We start from the raw sequence: 12,360 nt of genomic DNA, 5'->3' as shown, positions 1-12,360 counted from the left end.
TCTCAGTCACCAATACTGAGAATACTGATCCAGGAAAGGTAAATGCAAAGGCGAATGAGGACAGAAAACATGCAGTATTAGGCATGGCACCAATAGACATAAAGCGATATCTCTGGGACCTCATAGATGAGTTCAAAAGTGAAATATTTAACCAAGTAAAGCAAGATATACATAGATTAATAAAATGAATGCTAAGAACCTCTCAAGAAGACACAGATGGAAGAATGGAGGAACACACAAAAAAGGAGAGAATCATTTCATGGAGAAAATAGAAAAAACATAGAGTACATGAAGCAGGTTCAAAGAGATTATCAGGAAACTAAAAACTCCATTGAAAGCTGGCATAACAGCTCAAAAGAAACTAAGGATAGGGGGCTGGGGGTTTAGCTCAGCGGCATAAGCACCTGCCTTGCAAGCAGGCAGTCGTGAGTTCGATCCCCGGTACCGATAAAAATGAAAAAGACAAAAAAAAAAAAAAAAAAAAAAAAAGAAACTAAGGATAGATTATCTGAACTAGAGGACAGGTTTGTAATGTGGGAACAGGAAAGGAAAAACTTTCTTAAAAATAACAAGGAAACAAGCAGAAACAATACAAAGCCTAGAAGACAACAAGAGGATCTATAACTTAAGAATAAAGAATGTGAATGAAGAAGCAGGGTTACAAACAAAGGAACTGCAAAGGCTATTCACAGAAATAATTAAGGAAAACTTCCCAAACATAGGAAAAGGAAAAGATGCTCAGATGTATGAGGCATACAGAACTCCAGCCACCTACAACCAAAACAGAACTACTCCCAGGCATATAATAAGATTCCAGAAATCCAATATGAGAACAGAATATTAAAAGCTGTTAGAAACAAGAAACAGATCACTTATAAGGGAACACCCATCAGAATTACAGCAGATTTCTTGGCACAAACCATCAAATCTAGAAAGGCATGGAGCGAAATAATCCAAGCCTTGAAAGACAATAACCTCCAGCCAAGATTGATATACCCTGCACAATTGTCCCTAGAAATTAATGGAGAACCAAGGTGCTTCCAAGATAAAGAGGAACTGGGGGAATTTGCAACCATCAATACAACTCTACAGAGAATACTGCAGGACATTCTAAAGAGAGAGAAAAGTACCAGGATTCCAGAAACAGTGGCAGAGAGCCCTCAATGAATGTAACAGAAAGCAAAATGAAGAAGACAGACAGACAACTAATGACAGAAAAAGAGCACAACAGAAATTAGGCAAAGAAGGTTGGATATAATTTCTAATATAGATGACCTAGATACACTAACTTAAGGGAAAAAAGAGAATCACAGGCAGAGTGGATCAAGAGGTAGAGTCCACTGAGATGCTCTTTATAGAAAATGTAGTTAACCTGAAGAAAGATATATGGACCAAAATCAAATATGAGAAAATGGAACTCAGTGTGATAGGGAACCAGAGAGTAATAGGGGTAACTGGACCAGTATTTATGGATAGGTTGAACAGACAGGCTTTAATAAATGAAGAAATATAACTAGAAATCCAGTTCAGGAGTGAGAAAGTTCAGAAACATTTAGGTAAATAGCAAATTGCCTCCTAATATGAAACCAAGAGTGTTGAGGAGACCCCAAAATACACAGTTCATTCTGGGGGAGTAAATGGGAGGAATAGTCTTAAAAGAATACAGCAGATGATATAGCTAATAGTGTATCAGGAATTAAAAGCCTTATTACTTGCATCACTCTGCTTGGAAGGAACTTGTTCTGTCCTAGTTTGTATACAAGCACTGAATCTGAGGGCACAGACAGCTGTCCCAAAGATATCAAGACATAGCGCAGAGGTCATCTTTAATTTCCTATTAACTCATTCAGGATCCCTGTATGACTTATTCTGTGGTATCATGATTGATCTTAGTTAAATCTGACTTGTTTGATTGCTGCTTATTATTATTATTATTATTATTATTATTATTGGTCTTTTTCCTTTTTATCGGTACCAGGGATCGAATTCATGACTGCCTGCTTGCAAGGCAGGCGCTTATGCCACTGAGCTAAATCCCCAGCCCCTGATTGCTGCTTATTATTGACAGATTTTATTCAAAACTGTTAGGTTGCTGGTATCAAATTGAGGAGTATAGACAACTGTACTGAAAATGACAATGATTCACCACAATATCCATTCTGATTTACTACCTGTTTTTGTAGCTCTATACTATCTACAAAGTTGTATTTCTATTAATTCTGTTATGTATTGATATGTTCAATTATACTTTATTTGATGATATAATGAATTCTGTAGATGATAACAAGAAACAGCACAGTGACCATGGGTAGAACTCCTTATACAGCAGTTTTATATATCTTTTTAGTTTTATGTGTCTATAGGAATATGTTTAGGTCTGCCCTGCTTTTTTCTGTTTTTCCCTCTAATATTTAAAGTATAGAAATACATGTTAAGGCTCATGCTTGCGTAAAACTTATAAATAGTTTATGAGAACTGATCTTATGACACATGGTGAAATGAAGAAATACTTTGAAGGAATGAAGGGGGCACTGCAGTACCCAGTGCTGATTCCAGAGTGTTATGATCTGAAATCCAGCAATATCATTAATCTTTGCTCAGAAGGATTTTAATCTAATAAATTTTCTTAGGTCTCAGCATAAATGAAGATATGGATAAATGCGAACATGTCTAAGTGTATAGGATTGATAGCCACATTACTTAGTTTTTTTGGATAGTTGAACAGAATTGTTTGCAGTCTCCTTGGTTGAATTCCCATTTATATGTTCCACTTTTGTAATTTGAACAACTATTTGTGTGGGGACAATATGTGTACATCAACTAGTGATTTATTAGTGTTTATTTCTTTTCTTTGAAAGTATGTACTATCTTTGCCCATTTTCTATTTTGTTTTGTTTTTCTTTAAATAATAATAATAATAAAAGGACTATATATAGTTAATTTAACTATACAATTGAAATTTGATTGACTGAGACAGAGTCTTGCTATGTAGTCCAGGCTGGATTTGAATTTACGGAGATCTTCTTCCGTTAGCCTTCCAAATGATTACAAGCATGTGCCACTATGCCTGGCATGAAACATTTAAATTTTTTTTGACAGTTTTAATTGTACATATTTGTGGGGTATAGTGTGACTTTTTTTACATGTGGGAATAGAATCCAGGACCTGGCATATACTAAGCACATGCTCTAACCTCTGAACTGCATACCAAGCCCCAGACTTTTCAGTATATGTATATAGTGCTTAAGAATCAGATCAGGATGGCTGATGTCTTGGTTACTTTTGTCTCATTCCTGAGACAAAATACCCGATGCCCAAAATGAAGGAAATAAAGTTTTATTTAGCTTACAGTTTTTGGATGTTTCAGTCCATACTTAGCTGGCTCCAAGGCAGGGTGGTGTGGCTAAAGGACATTCATGGTGGCCAGCTTGTAGTTTTTAGAGGTTTTAGTCCATATTCAGCTGACTCCAAGGCAGGATGGTGTGGTTAAGGGACAACCATTCATGGTGTCTGCAAGCAACAAGAGAGAAAGGGCAAAAGGGAAAAGCCTGCCTCCTTCCCTCCCTTATATTGTATGCCAGCTACCCACCTCTGGGTGGGTGCAGCAGTCACACCACCACTCCCAGTGCTAGCAACCAATGACAGATGCTAGACTCAATAGCTTCCATGACTACATGAAGCTTGGGGGCCCATCCAAACATAAACCATAACAGCTGGCATATCTATCATCTCAGGAATTGAACATCACCTGTGTTAGGAATTGAAACAACTTTATGCCATTAAAATGTTCTTAATCATATGCATTTTCTACATCATTATTGACTTTTTTTCACATATTCTCACAGCATTTTTACATTGATGGATTAGTTTCGATTTGTTCACTATCAACACGTAGCTTTCCCAGCAGGCCCACAGCCTCCATCAGGCTACTGATTAGCTTCAAGTACACTTACCACCCTTCTTTCTGCTCTTGACTCTAAGTTGCCAACAGCTTCACCTGATAAAAGAAGAGCTTCCTGTCAGATTAAAGTGACTTTTTTTCTTCTAACAATCAAAATCATTCTGAGTATGAGCTAGAATACTTTATTCCACAGATTACTCATCATGTTGTCTTCATCTCATCAGGAGAGGCAGACAGGGTGTCCTGTTGTCTGTCTGGCAGAGTTGTTATGACAACAAACACAATTTTCCTGGCAGTGCATATTAGACTGTGCAAGTGCTTTATAAATACAGAGATACATGTCTTTATGTTGCAGCCCTGCATTCGTTGGCCTCCCCCGTGCCTCTATTTTGCTTCAGTGATGTAGCACACATTAGTTTTATTGAGTCATAACTGAAAGAATTTAGGAAATGAGTAAGCTAAGAAATAATGATATTAAATTCAAAGTCCAAAATGCCATTTTAAATATGACTATACTACCTGGCATGTGTGAGGCCCTGGCTTCCAGATGCAGCCCCTTCCCCAAAACCCAAATGCACATGGGTAATATTTTAGTCACTTTATCTCTGTCTGTCTTGCTTCTGATAACTCCATTGTGCTTGCCCAGGGCAGGATAAATCCTTTCTGATGAGCAGCTTCCTCCTTCTTGGTCTCCTTGTAATTGGCTTTACCCAGGAGTCATTAAACTGAACAGTTGGACGTTGTCCTTCAATAATGTATTGCCCGCAGGAGTTCTTGCTCGGCATACTCATTACAAGTTTAAGGCTCTTACCTTGTGGACAGAGAAGTTACAAAGAAATGGTATCAGGGGCAAGAAAGCACAGCAACTCAGTATCTTGCCAATGAATAAATGGTAGAGAGTAAAAGACAATAGAAACACCACTAGTGCCCAGTCTCCATTGAGGGGAGTGGCTTGGGCAGCAGTCAGAAGATCTAAAAGCAACCATAGAAGGATGGGAAGGAGATGGAGCATCGTAAGTGTAACCTAAAGGTGATCTTTTGTGGAGAGACATTGAGTTATCTGAAACTATTTAAATTGTACTACAGACCTTTAAGGGCTTCCATGTATACTTCTGGAAAGACATAAAGAGAAAAAGGAAAGAAAAGATGAGATCTTATTTAGATCCCTGAAGTCAGGTCATGTGACATTCCTACCTCATTCAAAGTTTCATTGCTTGCACAGCCTGCTTCAAGCCATGGTCACTTGTGGGCAGCCTGGTCCATTTCCCAGAGCCAGAACTACCCAGGGAGCAGCCCTGCTCTGTTACCCCAGGGTTATCGCCACCTGCAATTGGCAGCTCTGTTTGTTACCCCTGATTGGAACTGTCCAGGGAAAACAACTCTGCTCTGTTAACCTGAGTAGGAAATGCTCAGTGGCACAGCTCTGCTCTATTTTCTGCCATTGACTAGCCCAGGAAGCCCTGCTATTTGTGCAGAAGTCTGTTGCTCTGTCCAGAACAAGTGTCCTTTTTCCTAGCAATAGCTGCTCCAACATTCATCAATAGATATGAAAAGCAGGAAAAGTTGTACACAACAGCTGGGCTTTACTCAAATATTTATTCCAAAGGTCTTTATATCTAGGCACCTGTAACACATACAAGGAGATCATGGAGGTTAAAAAGTCCAGAGAAGGCCAGGCATGGTGGTGCACACCTGTAATCCTATACTCCGGAGGCTGAGACAGGAGGATTGAGGATTGCTGTGAGTTCAAGGTCAGCATGAGCCACAAAGTGTGTTCAAGCCTAGACTGAACTGCATAGTGAATCCTTGTCTCAAAAAGACAAATAAAAATAAAAATAAAACCTCCAGACCTCCAGAGAGGTCTAAGAAACTACAAATCGCATGCCATTTCAGATAGGGAAATAAACTTGAGGCCAAAACCACCATAAGAATACCAGAACAAATCAAATGGAAGAGGAAGCAAGCTAAAATTGGAGAAGCAATCATGAGAAACTCCAGGAAAAAATACCTACAGGTAAGGCTCCAGAGGAGCCCTAGAACGTAGGAAGGTCATGACAGACACCTGAGAAGGGCTAACCTGATGCACTTCCTAAAGGCCTGTGGCTTTTCCTATTGGCTGGAAAAACTCAGAGACCATGCACTTCCCTTCCTCATGCCCATGTGGGGGACACACTAGGAACTGTCCTTGGTTGTAAAAAAAATTTCCTGAATTCCCCACCACTGATTAATCTTCTCCACCCTCCAACTCCCTGCCTTTCCCTGACAACTAATATCAGAAAAACTTAAAAGTATTTGAGGTTTCTGTTTTTTTTTTTTTTTTTTAAATCGGTACCAGGAATCAAACTCATGGCCACACACTTGCAAGGTAGGCGCTTATGCCACTGAGCTAAATCCCAGCCCCATATTTAAGTTTTCCAAAAGATGAAATTCTGAGTTGGGGATATGGAACAAGAAGGGGATTAAGGCTTTATTAAATGAGAAGGGGAGGGAGAGAAAACCAGAGGGCTTTTTCTTGGTTTGAGTCTATAGATTTCCCTAGGTCACGAGAATAATATCATTACTGTAGTGGTTGATTGATTGTGTCAATTTGAGACATTTAGAAGCTTAACTAAATGGGTCTAGCAACTCTACACCCTAGGGTGGCTCATTACCTGGAGATATAGAAGGGAAGGAGGAAAATACGAATGCATTCCATTCTTTGGAGAAGCTCCAGTCTTCACCTTTGGTTTGGATGTCTCTCCTGGCGTCCAGTGTAGTCTCTTCAAATTTCCAGCATAGACTTCAGCCTTCCGTCATAGAGCTTTTGGCCTTCTGTCACAGACCCAGCAGCCTGCTGATGTGGACTTGCATGAGACACTGGGGTGAACTCCAGACCTTGGATCGAATCCTTCAGCCTTCAGCATGTAGACATCCTCTGTACGCTTCCTCGTCTGACTCTGGCTGACCATCCTAAGCCAATCTTGTCATTTCTTATACATTTGTATATGTCATGTTATATCTGTTTTCTTAAGTAAAACCCTAATACAATTGCTCTGTTCATTTTTGAGTAATGAGAATATAATTACTAAAGCTTCACTTTCCATTACCTTTAATGTAGAAATCAGTTGTGTTTTTTGTTTTTTGGTACTGGGAATCAAACTCACAACCTACTTGCCAGGCAGGCACTGTACCCTGAGCCATATCCCCAGCCCCTAAGGATAATATCAGAGGTCACCTGAATGAACAGTTGAATTAGCATAGCTTAGGAAATGTTCCCAGCTACCCATAAATGGGCAGCCATAATAGTGGACATACCAAGCTTATGCCGGGTGTGGGGATGAGTGTGAGGAAAGAGAGCTCAAAAGAGCAGTTTAGAGCATCTCTTTTTATCAAAAGTTTTAAGGACTCAAAAATGTGTGTGATTAAAGAGATTGCTTCTCTTGGATACCATCCCTAGACCAGTCTTCTCCATGGTGTCTCAGGACTGGGTTTCCCATTTCAGTTATGAGAAACATTGCTGAAGACACTGGATGGGTCTATCCTTGTGTGTCTCCCAGGAGAGGAAAGTTTAGTTCCATGTGACCCATGAACAGGGTATGTTGAACTGAGGGTGTACCTAACAAGGCCACTACATCTCAAAGAGAATACTCTCAACATCTCTTCCTGAAAGGGCTTTGGCCCAGACAGGACACTGTAGCCAGGAAAGCCTCACCCGGAAGCAGGAAGCCCCTATCTCCCCCGCCCCTAGGAAGTTACCTGTGACGCCATCTTCCCGCCCCTGGAAATTTACATATGGCGCCAAACCTAGGACCAATGGGCTACCTGTGCATCCCTAATGCCCGCCTTAGGTTCCACTCCAAACCAAGGCTATTTACATACCCCCATGCCATGTGTCCGCCAGAGAGATCACCAGACACCAGCGGTGGGGGTGCCGGTCATCTCTCTCCGTGTTCCCAGAATAAAGGCCGCTTTTTATTTTATACTTCTCATCTTTTGGAAATATTTTTCATCTTTTGGAAATAATCCTAGCACTTCCCGTTTGTTCTTACAAGGAACAACTATTACAATGAGATAAGAGTTATGATTCTATTAGACAGTAAAGGACAGCAGCCCCCAAATGAAATCAGAAAGTCCAAAATAGAGTATGCTGTGTTATGACTCTCCAGAGATCTTTTAAAAACAACTGTATGGTGTCCTTTGGCTGTCTGGAATCTCCTCAGTTCATGGTCAGGCAGGCCATGTGCTCACAGGAGTGTGTCCCTACATAGGCACAGAGTAAATATGATAGATTAAACCCTGAAAAACATGTAGTCTCCTATAAAGTAGACAATATATTGTTCACGCAATAGCCAGAGCTCCTTTCTAAACCCCTTAAAAACTCCTACACAAAGAGCCTTCTTGGGTATTCTAGTCAGAACCATCTCCTGTGTGGTTGGCACTTTACTTGCTTGCTTTTATATCTTTTACTTCTTGCTTTTATATCTTTCAAATAAATTTGTTTATGCCCTACCTTTTCTGCCCATGTTTCATTTTTCTTCATTGTTGAACACGACCCTGATGTTCTGATAACACAAATTCCTCTTGTGTTTGGTGTTTTTATGTGCAAGCACTCATACTGTAGGAGCTTTGGGCCTCTAAATTCTGGAAAAAAAAAATAAAATGAAAACTAAGGCTGCAGAAGTTTGTGGACATGGAGAAGAAAAATGAGGGAAAAAAGAGATAAGCTATGTTTTAAGAGGGCAAGGGGTTGGGGGAAACTATGCATTAGAGTGAGGGGGGAGATTCGGATGTGGCAGGCTGGCTGGGGAAGTAGCCACAGTCTGTTAATTGCTAAATCCTAGGGCCCACGTGCACAGCAGTTCCCAAAGCCCTGAACACGGACTTCTCTCACGCAGGTGTCCAATAGGATGGCCAAGATGTGACTCCAACTTCAGGAACGGGAGGTATGAAAAAGACAGTCACTACTGAGTTCCTACTACTGAGTTTTTGTACTGCAGCCCACTTTTGTCCTAGAGAGTAACTTGTTTTCCTACTTTTACATGGGCCAAACTCACTGTGCAAAGCCTTTTTCTTTCCTAACTTTAGTAAATGTTTTTAAACTTTAATAAATTTAAACCTTGATTCCATTTGCACTTGCCTTGACTGATTATTTGCTCAGGGCAGAAAGAACCTAGAAATTACCTCTAGAAGAAAACGTCAGCACCCCAAAACCTGGTAACATCCAGAGAAATGAAATGCATTATGAACTGGAGCTAAGAATATTTGTGGGGTCTGGGGGCACAAAAAGATGGGTAATCTAGGATATGTATTCCTAAGGTAGAGCAGAAGAAATAAAAACTAGATAGAAAGAAGACAAGGAAATTGAGATTCGTTTTTGTATTTTTGAGGCAAGGTCTCACTTTGGCTCCTGCTGGTCTAGAACTCACTGTATAGCCAGGCTGGCCTCAAACTTATAGCAATATTCCTGCCTCAGCCTCCCAAGTGCTGGGGTTACAGGCATTTGCCACCACACACAACAGAAATTGAGATTTTAAAAATTATACTTTGAAAAAGAACTATCACTTCAGGACATAAGCCTAGTTTACTTATTTTTTTCTTTTCTCCCAAAATATAGTAAACCTGGGCAACTTGTTTTCATCTACAGATGGTTTTGCCCATTGTGTTTTCACTTGTAAATGCTATCCATTCACTTGCAAATAGACCACCTTTTAGGATTTCCCATTTGAATGGACCACACTTGCTGTTCAATGCATCCTGTATCTACCTCTAATCCCTGTAATGTCTCTTTTACCGATGTGTTCAGAAAATCCTTTTTCTGCAATGAGAATTTGCAGTGCTGCCAACTAGGGTCATTACTGGGTTTTGGAATGCTGAAGTCTCCTTTGGGAAGTGATTTCTACGTTTTTTGGATCCTGAGCAAAGAGTTGGTCAAAACAAATGGATTAAATTCTTTATGACAGACTCAGCCTTGTGACATTTCCAATGTCCAATGGGCAGCCTGAGAAGCCAAATCATTCACATGTGTTTGAAGTAGAGATTTCTCCCAAAATACTGCTGCTTCCTTGGGAGCGGGGGAAGTGCAGTTTACAGGTGCCAGACCCCGATTTTCAGGCTCACTCTGTTTTAAGACTTTTAGAAAGTTTTTTGAGTGAGTTTCCTGTAAGAGAAAAAGCCTCCAGTAACTTCTGTGTCCTGAAGTAGCATTTTTTTCCTCTTTGGTAAAATACAATTCTAAAATCTTAATTTTCACTGGGGATTTAGCTCAGTGGTATAAGTGCCTGCCTGGCCAGCACAAGATCATGAGTTCAATCCCCCTGTACAAAAAAAAAAAAAGGCAAAACCCCTTAATTTTCTTGCCTCTCTTTTATTTTTTATTTCTCCTACTCTACCCACACATTCACTTGAATTCTGTGAACTTAAGATCCTTGAGGCAAAACAAAAAGTTTGAAAAAAAGACCACAGAATGGAAGAAAAAATTTTCAAATTATATGTCTGATAAGGGATTTATATCTACAATATATAATAAACTCTTACTATTCATCAGTAAAATCACAACCCAATTAAATAAAAGGCAAAGGCTACGAACAGACTTTTCTTCAAAGAAGATACCCAGATGGCCCATATACAGAAGAAGATGCCCAACATATTTAGCCACAATGGAAATGACAACCAAAACTGCCTTGAGATATTGAGGTGCCCTTCCATGCTGTCCCCAGTGCTTCTCCAAGGGACGGAGAAGGCAGGTGTCAGTGAGGCGTGTAGAAGCAGGAACGCTGTGCACTGCTGATGGAATCTGGAAGAACAGCTGCTTTGGAAAACATTTTGGCTGTTCTTCAAATGTCTAAACACAGAATTAGCTTGTGACTCAGCAGCCCTGATCTTCCTGTATACTTAAGATATGAAAATATATGTGCGCACAGAAAATTTGCACATTGATGCTCTTAGCAGTATTATGAATAAAGCCAAAAGTGAAAACAATCTAAATGTTGAATCAACTGATGAATAAGTTAATTACAGTATAGCCACATGATGAAGTATTACTCCACAGTGAAAAGCAATGAAGTGTGCATATAGGCCATAACACCAGCGAATCTTAAAACATTATGCCCAGTGAAAGAAGCTAGATACAAAGCACATATATTATTGTTAGAGTTCTCTGGTGCAATAGAGAAGCAATAAGTAAAGAAAAGAATAGATTTATTGAGGACCCAGAAAGGAGCACACAACCCATGACGGTTGGGCTATCTCCTTCAGCCGGATACAGAGAGGCAGAGGGTTATATGACCTCTGTTCAGAAGAGACACCCAAAAACAAAAAGAAGAGACACATGGGGTGAATACTGATGATGTGTGAGGAACTGATTGGAATTTTCTTTGCACACAAACAGGAAAGGAAGCTGCAAGAAGGAGGAAGTGGTAAGTGATTCCGCTTTGGCCTTCTGCCATGTTAGACCACTGCCATAATTGTATAATAATTTATACTAGGACAAGAACTTTCAATTATATGAATTGTGCATATGAAATAACCAAAGTAAGCAAATCGACTGAGACAAAAAATAGGGTGGTGGTTATTAGGGCCTGGAGTGGTTGAGGGAGATAGTGAATACAAATGCAGATCAGCCGTGTTTTTGGGGTGATGACAGTGGTCTAACACTGGTTGTGGTGACAGCTGCATAGCTCTGTGAACATGTTTTTAAAAAATACCGGTGAATCATGTAAATTATAAATGGGTGAATTATAATTTACATGATTCACTGGTATTTTTTCAAATTGCTGTATACTTTGGTTCATGAAGGCTTCTATTTGTGAACAATTTGGTTTGTGAACAGAAATGTTTAGTAAAATTTTGCTTCTGTCCACAAACTCTGCAGGAGGTGATGAACCCAACTGCAACCATCTTCCCAAGAATTGTGGAATAAATTAAGTTGGTGAACCAAGTTGTTAGTACTGTATAGCCCAATAAAGTTCTCTTTTCAAACTTACTAGTGAAAAAAGACACAATTTTTAAAAAGTTACACAGAAGTAGATTGTGGTGGCTCACACCTAGTACCCCGGTGATAGAATTTTTGGCGCAGTTACAAAGATAAGAAGTATGAAATAAAAGTGGCCTTTATTTTAAGAATGTGGAGAGAGAGACTCCATGACCTCCGGGATCTGGCATTCTCTGCCCAGCACGTGGTGTGGGGGCATACAGATAGCTTAGGTTTGGGGTGGTGCCTAAGGGGCATTACTGATGCACAGGTAGCCCATTGGAATTCATTTTGCGCCACAGGTAAATTGCCTAGGGGCGGGAAGATGACCTCAAGATAGAGCCTCTTGGTTCCACCTCCCAGCCTCCCACAGCTGCAGCTTCTCATCCGGGGCAAAATCCTTTCACCTAACATTTGGGAGGCTGAGGCACAATGATCGCCATAAGTTTGAGGCCAGTATGACCTACACAGTGATTTCAAGGCCAGTCTGACCTATATAATGTGACTATGT

The 12,360-nt window shown here is 40.1% G+C and overlaps 1 protein-coding gene across 1 annotated transcript in view; it reads right to left on the bottom strand.

The window, feature by feature from the left end:
* The window catches only part of Mpc1 (mitochondrial pyruvate carrier 1), a 506,120-nt gene that overhangs the window by 29,698 nt on the left and 464,062 nt on the right, over nt 1-12,360 (bottom strand). The window lies entirely within an intron of this gene.

The sequence above is a fragment of the Cavia porcellus genome, unplaced genomic scaffold, assembly GCF_034190915.1.
Source record: "Cavia porcellus strain 051 isolate PalLab524CR breed Dunkin Hartley unplaced genomic scaffold, mCavPor4.1 scaffold_22, whole genome shotgun sequence".
In the NCBI taxonomy this organism is placed as follows: domain Eukaryota; kingdom Metazoa; phylum Chordata; class Mammalia; order Rodentia; family Caviidae; genus Cavia; species Cavia porcellus.
The sequence above is the reverse complement of the archived record's forward strand: the minus strand, read 5'-3'. Positions and strand labels throughout refer to the sequence as shown.